Consider the following 12,148-nt stretch of genomic DNA (forward strand, 5'->3'; position numbering starts at 1 on the left):
TAGCAATAAAACGTCTCTATGGTCATTCAATTCTTCGTCGGTAACGGTTATAGGAAAAATTTCATCCTTTTTATTTAAACCAAAAATATTTATTGAAATTTTGTTTTTTCTAGGGAATTTTGGAATTTCGTTTAAAGGGGTTGGAAAAGATAGACCTGAAAAGTCATAATTATGATTCAAATTGGAGTATTTACTGACTCTCTGGGGATTTTTTTTAATTAATTTGGCTAATATGGCATACACGGCTCACTTGTTATCCGAATTTTTAATATTGATGCATGGCTTTTTGTTTGTTATTGCACTGGGCAACTTAATATAGGATGAAATTCTTACAGGATTGTTTTTATTAATTTTTATCCTCAACCCGTCTACTTGTTTTAATGACCATCCGCTTTTGTACAATTGGGATTCTTCAAATTCTTTGCATATTTTTTTAAAATGATTTTCGATAATATCAAAAATGTCTGAACCGATAAATATTGCCTCATTTGATGTTTTGAAAGCAGTATCAATTTCTTCATCAATACTATTTTTCATTGTACAATCCAAAGACATGTTAACCTTTATGGAGTTGTAATCATTTAGCAGTTCATCTAATTTATTAGCTACCCTCTGTTTTATAGAATTTAAAAAAATATTTACGCCTTGAGCATTGTTGTTTTTTAGAAAATATGATTTCAAACAATTGGCGAAAGCCGTCTCGTATTCAATGAAGTCTTCCGTCATTTCTAGAAGTAGTGATTTAGACGGTTCATACGATTTTTTCTTCGGAGGAGTTGTATTTTTACAAGGTTTGATCAATCCTTTACACGACGTCTCATCAACCGTTCGATGACATGGAAGGACGAACATTTTACCGTAGAATTGACAGACAAATGATTCATTTTCTGTTTGAGACAATTCCGCACATGTCTCAAACGAGTCTTCTGACATCTACCATTACAATATTAAAAATAAAAAATATAAAATTCGGAATCAAAGTTTTTTAAGCATTAGCGACTAATTGAGAGATAACTGAAGCGTGGAAATGCATAACCGTGTACATCAACTAAAAAAACAGAAAATACACAAATCCGGGTTCAGTAGCGGCACGGCAGAGATAAGAAAGCTCTAGGTGAAACAAATTGTTTTTCGCCGAACTAATTACTCTGTTGTTAATAATAAAAAACTAATAGCTTCGGAGGAGTTGTACTTTTACAAGTCCTTTACACGACGTCTCATCAACCGTTCGATGACATGGAAGGACGAACATTTTACCGCAGAATTGACAGACAAATGATTCATTTTCTGTTTGAGACAACTCCGCACATGTCTCAAACGAGTCTTCTGACATCTACCATTACAATGTTAAAAATAAAAAATATAAAAATTAATAATTTATATATTGATTAACCTCGACTTCATTATGCTCTATTTTGGACTTCTCACTTCCTGCGAATGTTTCTTTAGCAGATTCATACTCGTCCTAAAAGAATTTTTTGAACATGAAAATAATTTACAAATAATAAACAAAAAATAATTATTAAAAAACTACCTTAGAATCAGATAATTCCCGCTTTTCAGGCATTGTATTAAACATTGGAGGAATCGGAGATTCTGATGAGAGCTTAAAAAAAATCACATTTAAAATATATCAAATTTTATTTAATTAAAAAATTTATTATACTTACATTAGATTCAATTGAAGAACTCAACGGGCTAATTCTATTGCTAGACATGGTTAATAAAAAACCACTGTAATATATCAAGAAAATCACTACATTCAGGGAAATAGAGTTCATCATGTAAATTTCATGCCTTTAGTTCTAGTAATATTTTCCGGCCAAACAACAATTCAAAATTTTATTTCCGTTTTGTGTTAATTATTTTGATCAACATCACAATAGGCCTGTTATGTATGAAAAGGATTTCAGCAGAAATAGGTTTAATTCGGAATCAAAGTTTTTTAAGCATTAGCGACTAATTGAGAGATAATTGAAGCGTGGAAATGCATAACCGTGTAAATCAACTAAAAAAACTTAGTATTTCGTCGTGAAAATACGGTGCACGGCAGAGATAAGAAAGCTCTAGGTGGAACAAATTGTTTTTCGCCGAACTAATTACCCTGTTGTTAGTAATAAAAATCTAAAAGCATGAGCAATAAAACAATTTGTTAAACTGTCTTCCTTTCCCTCTATTTAACCGTTAGTATGAAACTGTTTTATTCCGATATATTCAGACGGAAAAAAAATACTGCAATTGCGTATAAACATGGAACAACACACAATGTATTCGTAATACCTTATTGCTTTTAAATATTTGATCTTATTTTCAAAAATTCTTAAGCGAAATTAAAACTTGAATAATACAAAAGATTATTTGTAGGAACAGACAATGTATTAAGTACTTGTAAACACTAACAGAGAGAATAAAACAGTTTTCACAAAACACTGCCATTTTTATGACCTACCTGTTACGAAATTATTTTTTTTATCAATATTAAGGAAATTAAGTCCTTTTGTTGAAAATAAATTATTGAGGAACATAAATCCTGCTATCGTTTTAACGATAGAATTTAAAGGCCTCTGGGCTTAAAATTGTTCTGTTTTTTAAAAGTTTAAACATTTTCTATACTTTGGGTCGTATGTTAAGATTAATTCCTTAAAGCTGTATATTTATCAATTAAACTTAAGGACCGTATTTAAATCTGGTTTAACACGTATAGTAAATTTGGTTATATGAAAACAGCTGGCTTCTAATCTTGCCACAAGAGGCCAATTAGACGAGTTGAAAATAGAATACAAGCTCATTTAATCACAAATAAGCAATTAGCAGATGTCAAACGTTCAAAGGTTAAACCTTGATCGTTTCAAGGATCAAAATACATTTCAGAACGTCTCGGTTTGTTTAAAAAAATAAATGTACAACATTTAAAATTTATGTGGTGTTTAGTGACCACTAATTAATGTATATTTGAAGAACGTGAAATGCGGTCTGGTGTGACGTAGGTTTTATAAAACATTTTCTTATCGTGTCAACGTTTCGATTTTTATTGAGATCATCTTCAGGGCCTGGGATTTATAAACACCGTTTAAACTTTACAAATGCATGTAGGATGTGAAAAAGAAAAAAATATGAATTTATAAAATGCTAGAACATTTTATACTGAATATAAAATGTTCAATATAAGTATCTTTACTCAGTCAAAGTGCTTGTTATCTGCATAACGCATTGTATAAATTACTTTTTTTTCTTTTTCATATCCTACATGCATTTGTAAAATTTAAATAGTGTATATAAATCCCAGGCACTGAAGATGATCTCAGTAAAGATCGAAACGTTGGCACGGTAAAGAAACCTACGTCACACCAGACCGCATCTCACGATCTTCAAATAATAATTTAAAATTTATAATAACCTCATTTAGTGGTCTAATGGGCAAATTACTAATTTCAATTAATTAATCTTTTTATGTAAGTTTTTTGTTGAAATGAAAAAGAGTCACGAGCGGGATTCGAACCCATGACCTTCGACCGCTGCTCTAACCACTTGTTCTATTGTGACTTTATAATAACATATATAATTATACCATTTAATGTCTACTTTAAAAACAAAAATTGTGAGTGTACGTTATTGAAAAATGTTATTAATAGATATATAAATGTAGGATGAGGGAGGACTGTAGAGTAACTGAAATCACTTGCAACACAAAAATAAGTTTTATTGCAATTAATTAAGGTTCTCAGTTGAGATAAAAAAGTGAATGGCACGAGCGGGATTCGAACCCACGATCTTCGGCTAGATACGCCGCTGCTCTACCACTTGAGCTAACGTGACCTCGATCCACTCGGACACCAACTTCCTATCTCAACCCCACCTTTTGAGTTTTCCCTCCTTTTTGCGATTTTTCAAATGTATGTACTTCAGTCTCTGCATGGGGATCGTACAAAGCCAGGACTGGTTGCACACTCAGCTTAGCTTTCAACTGTTCAAAGGAACACGCCTGAATAACATTTAAGGACATCGCACCCTTAGTGCTGCCCTTGAGTAGTTCAGTCAAAGGTAGTGCGATTCGGGCGTAATCTGTAATAAACTTGCGAAAACAACCCATAAGTCCAAGAAAGCTTTTCAAAGCCTGGTATGTAGTTGGTTTTGGGAACTTTTCAACTGCCTCTGTTTTGGTAGGCGAAGGAGAAACCCGATTGTTCTTAACTAGTTGACGCAGATATTCAATGGATGTCTTCAGAAAATTGCACTTCTTCCAATTAATGTCCAGTCCAAATTCCTCGCACCGAGATATAACACGTTCAAGATTTCGCTTCGCGTCTGTCTCATTTGTCCCTGGAACCACTATGTGATCAAAGTACATCATCATCACTTTTTCAAAAATTAAGTCCTGGAAAATGTGTGTGACGAATTTTACAAAGGCACTCGGCGAATTACAAAGCCCGAAAGGTGCTTTGCAAAATTGATAATGTCCAGTAGGCGTCACAAATGCAGTTTATCTACGGCTACTTTCCTCGATCGGCACATGAAAAAATCCGTTTTTAAAGTCCAAAGTCGAGAAAATTTTACTGTCTCGCAGCTTATCCAATTGATCGTCTATCAGAGGTACAGGATGCCTATCTTTGATAATTTTTTTGTTCAGACGTCTATAATCTACACATATTCGCCTAGTTCCATCCTTTTTGCGCACTAAGACCAAAGGGCCAGCATATTCAGAATCAGTCGTTCAATTATTCCTTGCTTTAACTACTCTGAAATTTGTAACTCGACATCTTTTAATTCTTGACTAGCCAGCCGCCGTGGGTGAGAAAATACTGGAATTTCGTCCATCAACAGTATACGCATTTTTACAGGGGATTCTTTAATTTTATTAGGTCTATAACATTTCTTGAGGTTAATTAAGGTTTTCAGTTGAGATGAAAAAAAGTTAATGGCACGAGCAGGATTCGAACCCACGATCTTCGGCTAGATCCGCCGCTGCTCTACCACTTGAGCTATCGTGACCTCGATCCACTCTTTCTTGAGGTTTTCAACATAGGTTTTAAGTGAAGAAATACCGACATCAATTTCGTTTAGGTCAGGAATAGTAATATTGAACACATATGGACGATCTTCTGAGGTGAATTATTTTATTTTGGCTGATTAAAATGTTCGTATTCTTAAGGAATTCGCGACCAACTGTAACGTCGATATTCATAGCCACATCATCAACAATAAAAAAATTAATGTTGTCAAATCGTTTTGAGAGGTCGTCGGCGATGAAAACGTCACATGTCAGAGCGCCTTTAGTATGGACTATATTACCACCCAAACCTCGAACATCCACAGATCGGCACAGAGGAGGTTTCCCAAGCGCGATATATGCAGAGTTGCTTAATAAGTTTATGTCAGAACCGGTATCCACAAGAGAGTTAAAAATTTTACCTGATATTTGCCGAAAAATATTGCAATTGCTCAATGACTTCTTTGAAAAAATGGCGGCTTGTGGAGGTGACGTCGTCATAGTAGAGCTCACCGGCGCTTCGGTAACATCGTTTTCCGCTCCAGAAAGATGGCGAAACCTCGATCCGTGATGTAAACAAACTGATCTTCCCTATTTCGCTTTTTGGTTTTACATTTACCTCTATATGACAGTTTCAGGCTAAATGGTCGAAAGCTCTGCATTTGAAGCATTTCATACCTTTCTCCTTATGCGGACAATCCACGGAGTTGTGGTCCCTTTCTCCGCAGCTATAACCACGAAGCCCGTCATACATCAAAGTCGGTTTTGTCCAGCCCGGCGCCATGAAACGTCTCTCAGTGGCTTGCATTGTCACATTTTTAGACAATTTATCCAAATTCGTCATAGTATTTTTTAGCATTTGTTCGTAAATGAACAATTTTTCTTTGAAATCCTTCACCGTCTTAGCACCATATAGGATTGACTTATTAAATTCGGAGTCAATGATTCCTTTTATAACGTACGAAAACAATGCTTGGTCGTCCACGTTTCCGCGATTCGCGATTTTGCGAAGTCTATAAAAATACTGTCGAAACCTTTCATCTCGCTTCTTTTTAGAATTAGACAATAGGAGATGGATTTCAGCGCTATTGATTGGTTTAGATAATTATCGTTCCAAAGCGTCTTTTAATAGGTCCCACGAAAGAAGGCCTTTTTCTGACAAACATGGCCGCCGAACCTGAGAGTTTCCTCTTCGAAAAAATAAATTTCTGGGTAACGTTCCACCCGCATAGTGAAGCCATGTCTTCGAAGTTGGATACCCATATTTGTAAATTGTCTTCTTTGTCTCCCGAAAAAGCGGGAATAGCGTCTTCAACGTAACGAAATAACACGCTAAAACCACCTACCTCCTTAGGCTCAGCCGGTGACGGACCTTTTCGCCTTTCTTCTCCTTCCTCCTGCGCTCCAGGAGTCGCCATTGGGTGGAAATTGGTGTTTTTCCTTCCCATTTTCGTCTCAGTTCGACAACACTCAAAAATTTAAAGTCACGGCACGGCACAACGAGCACGTGTTTTCAACAATATCAACACTCCAACCTATCGCTACCGTAAAGCGGCCCTCAATTGTAGGATGAGGGAGGAGTGTAGAGTAATTGAAATCACTTGCAACACAAAAATATGTTTTATTATTCAATAAAAATACAAGAAAAGACAACACGATGTTAAGCCGACACGACACACTAGGCATTCGACACTTGAAGTAACCTCCCTCTGTCAGCTGTTCCTTTTGTTGAGTTATCCCGCAGGGGGCTAAATTAATGGTTGGAAGCGTCGATCCTACATAAATAATTATTGTTCTATAGTTTTATAGTAACTTACCTTCTTGGTCTGCCTATCTTCGCTGAATTTGGTCAATCAGACACGTTTCGTCATGTCGCCATCTTCAGTATGGAGCATCGCTTTCTTTTGGCATCCAAAGAAATTAGTCCTTCCAATCCAAAGTCCTCAGAATCGCAGTTAATGCTCCCATTACATCACTCCTACAAGAACCTCAAAATCCCTCTCGAGCAAAAAACCATCCCAAAAACATTTTCAACTTTCCACAATAAACTCCTTCTCACCATAGTCGAATTGCAAATCCTTATCGAATAGAAACCACTGTTATAATCCCACAAGAAGGCTGAACGGAAGTTGCCCTCGCGACTACTAAACGAAGATTAGTCCACGCTTATAGTTGGGAGAACGGCAAAATTTAAATTTTTGGCGACAAAAATTGTTGCTGGAAAATATTACTAGAACTAAAGTTGTGAAATTTACTTCTTCCCATATACTTTTTAATATAAAATTGCTTTGACCATAGTCGTAAAATGACAATAAACACAATTATATTAATTCCGAAGTCTTATTACATGTATGAATATTTTGGTGCTGTGTAATTTGTTGAAATTGTGGTATAAAATCTTAATTTCTACTATACATCGTTTATTGTTGGTACTGTTATACAAATCTCCTGTAAAAAATTAATTCTATAAAAATATAAAAACGTTAAAATTTAATTTTATAAAATTGTAGTAATGATGATTTTTTTTTGGTGAGGGTAAATTACATTAAAATGTAATTTTATCAACAAGATATTTTAATATTTTTAAAAAGACAGTATTCCGTGGCCGAAACGGTTTAGGTGTAGGCACGGCGCATAAGGTAACCGTCCCGGGTTCGAATCCAGCTGACTTGCATTCGAAATCTACATACCTACAAATGCGCTATTTTTCGGATTCGTATGGCCTCGTAGTTGAAATACTGTCCCAAAAAAAAAATAATAATAAGAATAATAAAGTATTAGAATCTAAATGGCTTTGATTTCAATAAATTGTAAAAATATTTCGGTTTTTGCATTAAAAAAAAAGTTTTAATATTGTTTACAGAGGCAACAACCTCGATTTATTGATTGGCATTCCGGCTAGTATTTGTTGTATAAGCGGTTGGAAAGTATTGTAAAACGATATGATAGAGAAGCCTGAAATTTGTTGGCGGGAATATATACTTATATAACTTAATAATATACTTACTATATACTAATAATATACTTGTATATCTGAGATATCATACCAGCGTCCCATGCTGAATACACCAGTTCTCGTCCGATCACCGAAGTTAAGCAGCATCGGGCGTGGTTAGTACCAGGCTGGGTGCCCGCCTGGGAACTCTGCGTGCTGTTGGCATCTTTTTCATCCACCCAGGAAGTCGTGGCCCACTTAATGTGGAACTACGACGACGACGGGTGGTAAAATATGGTTAAGGCTCGGTGCCCAAGAAAGGGTACTTCGTGTCCTCATCCACGTCCCTTTCTCACTCCAGGTTCCTTCATTGTTTCCTGGGATCCCTCCCGATCCTTGGTTACAAGAGGGCTGTCCGGGCGCAAAATAATGGTGCAGCCCTGAGGGCTTGGCAACATCTCTAAAGCACAAGCTGTACTCGTGTCGGCCTCGGGTCGGCATGGGGCACCGGGTGCCTTATCAGAGGCACGCGAGGGTTAAGCCAGAAACACACTTACCCGATGCTACGCCATGCGACGCTACCCGATGCTACTCGACGCAAATCCAAACTCCGATTATCCATAAGGTTGCATTACCCCCCTGAACACCTACCCGATGCTATGCCACGCTAACCTACCCGACTCTCTGCGGTCCCCATTGTCCAGATTTTCGTCGGCTCGCATTGAGTACAGTCGAAGACAAAAGAACCGAACACTCATATTTTTATTCAAACTACATGTATTATTGTAGTTATATTAATTACAACATACTTATTTTAATATAAACCAAATTAACTGTGATTAAAAAATAATTAGTTTTTATTTAAAAAATTAATTTTAATGGTTTGGTAGAAAATTAATCAAAACACCGGAATACGATTTTTTGATATAATGAATTTAACTAACAATTCATTGTACTCGCATCGGCGGTATATGCACTAAAATTGGAACAATTTAATAGTTTTGCTCGTAAAATTACACCATTTTCGTCGGGTAGCATCAGAACAGACACTCATATTTTTTGTAGTTTATTTCAAACTATGTACATGTAATTTTGTCGTTATATTAATTACAATATGTTATTATAATTAAAACCAAATTAAACGAGGTCAAAATTTCATAAGTTTTTATAAACATTGTTTAATTATGATGGTTAGGAGTAACTTTATTTAAAACAATTAAGTTTAATAAACAATTTATTAGATGGTTGTGCTCATAAAATTTAACTAACAATTTATTACAAGGTTTTACTCAAAATAGTGCATTAAGAACAAAAGGTGCGTTGCGATTGTGATAGTGATTATTGTGATAAACGCTGTGGAGTGTACGCAACGTGTGCTTGCGTCGGATAGATATGCACACCCCACCAAAACGTGGCATGGCGTCGGGTAGCATCGGGTAGCGTCGCATGGCGTAGCATCGGGTAAGTGTGTTCCCGGCTTGAGGGCACCAGATCCAGTCTGCGAAGACGTGGGAGGGTGCATAGCCATCTGTACTACGGGGTAATAGAAATGTTCCAAAGTTCAGCCCCTCTTACAATGGGAATGGACTCGTAGCTGGCCGTGGCGAGATCCCTGGCGAGCATTTAGAGAAGAGGCTGCCTTCTATCTGTGACCTTCGCACGAAACGTGCGCATGACCAACGTTAAACACCCGGCCTCACGGGACACGGCGGATCGGACGGCAGCGTATAACCGTTGAGGACGCTATGATTATGTTGAATAGTCCCTCGAATGCGTGAGTAGTGGCGGATGGGAACGGGTAGTGAATCGGTTGCTCCTACTCGAGTATGCTTTGCACTTAGGTGTAGGCTGAGCTCGATTGGCGGCTTTTACCGTAGGCAGTCTCGTTTAGGGGGTGGTTAGCAATTCTACTTTAAACAAAACCGCGGCCGGAGCGGATCCGGTAGTTTCTACGCTAGGGAAGCCCCACTACTCTGGGAGGTAGAGTGGCCTTCATTACCTAGGGAGTGCGCGGGAGACCAGGCTGAGTATTTCTGCTTAGGTAGCCCTTTGCGCGCGGCATACGGTTCGATGCTTAATGCGGACTCGACCACTCGGAATGGGCAAACGGAGAGAGAGAGGTTGTCTTGGCCCCTCGGGGCTGAGCGGCCTCTACACCAACGCTGCGGCAGTAACACCCTTCTGCCGTATGCGGAGGTGCGTCAGTTCTCATCTTGAGAATCAAAACGTCCAATAAGGCCGAATAGGCTAGGTGCGGACGTTAAAGATCCTCATTGTCCTTTTTAGGACGACCGAGTATACGGGAAAGCATATCTGAGATACGTTCAGAGTTATAAAGTATAAATGGTGTGGAAGTTGTGATTATTAGAACTTTATGCAATTGAACAAATCCTGAAATATAAATGCACAAATATTACCATTCATATTGTACTAAGCGATAAATTTGTAAAAAAAATATTGTTTTCATCCAAATATTCATTTCGTCAATTTCACAACCCATCGCAAAAAGGAAACAGTTAAAATTTTATCTCTATTTCAAGGGAACTTTATTTACTTTGTATTATTTTTGGTAGTTTTGAAAAATAAGTCTATCAAGTTTCCAACCAAAATTGTTCTGGTACAGATCGAATGCCGGTATTTGATCAGTTTTCCCGATGCCATAAATTGGATTATTAAGAAATCTATCAAACTTAATGTAAAATTGAAAATATTCTTTAGATATAGGAAACCTTATTTTATGCTTTGCAATGAAACAGGTTACAAATCTTATTCCGTCAAAATTACAAATAATCTAAAATCTCACCTCGGCGTAAAAACATAACAAATTGAATGAGAAAAGTCACATTAATAGAATATCAGACGCATGATCATAAAAAATAACAAACTACCTGAAATAAAACACAATTACGACTCTCTCTCTCTCTCTCTCTCTCTCTCTCTCTCTCTCTCTTTCTTCCTTTCTTTCTCTTATCACACTATCATTTTCTAAATTCAATAAGAACTGCTAAAGATATTACCAAAGTGACACCATGGAAGTTACCCATATTTTTAAAAATAAGTTTTGCAAATTTGTCAAAGTTGGAGAAGACAAACGAAGTACTAATTAAAATCGTACAAAATAAATTCCTAATTAGACTGGGGGAGTATAATAAGGTGGTCCTATGTCGGATTTGATAGATATGTAACTTGTTAGACTTTTAGGGTCTTTTTTATGAAAAAGTTAAAATACTATTTTAACAATTACAATAATAATTGTAATTTTTTTACTATTACCATTATTTTAATAAAAGGAAAAATTTAAAAATAAAAGGCACTGTAAGGATAACAGAATTTATTCAATCCAATTATTTCTTTTCTAAAATTATATTTACACTCTTCTTTCTTTTAAATTGAATCTTCAAACTTAAATTTTTACAAAAAAATAAAATCAATTCTTCTTGAAACAATATTAAAAAAAAACTTAAAATATAATTACGAAGTATTTAACCTATTGTTTAAAATAAATGAATTCATATTTACGTATGCGCAATCCCCAAGGAATAAAATGATGGAAATATGGAATAGGAAAAAACTCACACGATGAATGCCGTTTTCCTGATTTTTTTCTCATAGGATGATTCTTCACAAGCCAAGTTGAAAAAGCTACGTTCGAGGTGGTTTGTTCGCAGTCTCCCAATGGAATCCTCCTGTCCACCGCCTTTTAACCTTTCTGCACTTTTGTCTCCCACGAGTTCCAAAGTCCATCACCTTCTTCGCGTCCATATCAATTTGTTTGTTACAAACTGATAGACCAGGGGTGCTCAAACGGTCGATCGCGATCGACCAGTCGATCGCGAGTGCTTTTTGAGTAGATCTCGAGAAGAAAAAAATTTTTAATAAGTAGGTAGGTAACTAAACTACAAAAATGTATTACGTAATAAAATAACACTGCTTGCGGCAAAAGGTGGCTTTATCAAAGGAACGCGCGGCACTTGTCAAAGAAAAGCCGCGTTGTTTCTAGACTAGTAGACAGTACAGTCTAGTCTAGAAACAACGAGAGACAGTACAGTCTAGTTTCGGGCGGCGCGTTTGACGGGAACATTCGAGACTTTCGTTCACGCCGATATAAATGTTGTGCCTGCAGGAATTGGAGTCATTCTGAATTGTAACTTGATGGCGATACTACGTCGATACAAAGTTTATTATTAAATAGTGGAAAATGAGTGCAGTGAAATCTAAAACGTATC

At 36.5% G+C, this 12,148-nt stretch overlaps 1 pseudogene; it reads left to right on the forward strand.

Annotated features, from left to right (window-relative positions):
- Positions 1-8,032: 8,032 nt before the first annotated feature.
- LOC112127909 lies at positions 8,033-8,147 on the forward strand (annotated as a pseudogene).
- The last annotated feature ends 4,001 nt before the right edge of the window (positions 8,148-12,148 follow it).

The sequence above is a fragment of the Cimex lectularius genome, unplaced genomic scaffold, assembly GCF_000648675.2.
Source record: "Cimex lectularius strain Harlan isolate CLEC.00 unplaced genomic scaffold, Clec_2.1 scaffold227, whole genome shotgun sequence".
Lineage (NCBI taxonomy): Eukaryota > Metazoa > Arthropoda > Insecta > Hemiptera > Cimicidae > Cimex > Cimex lectularius.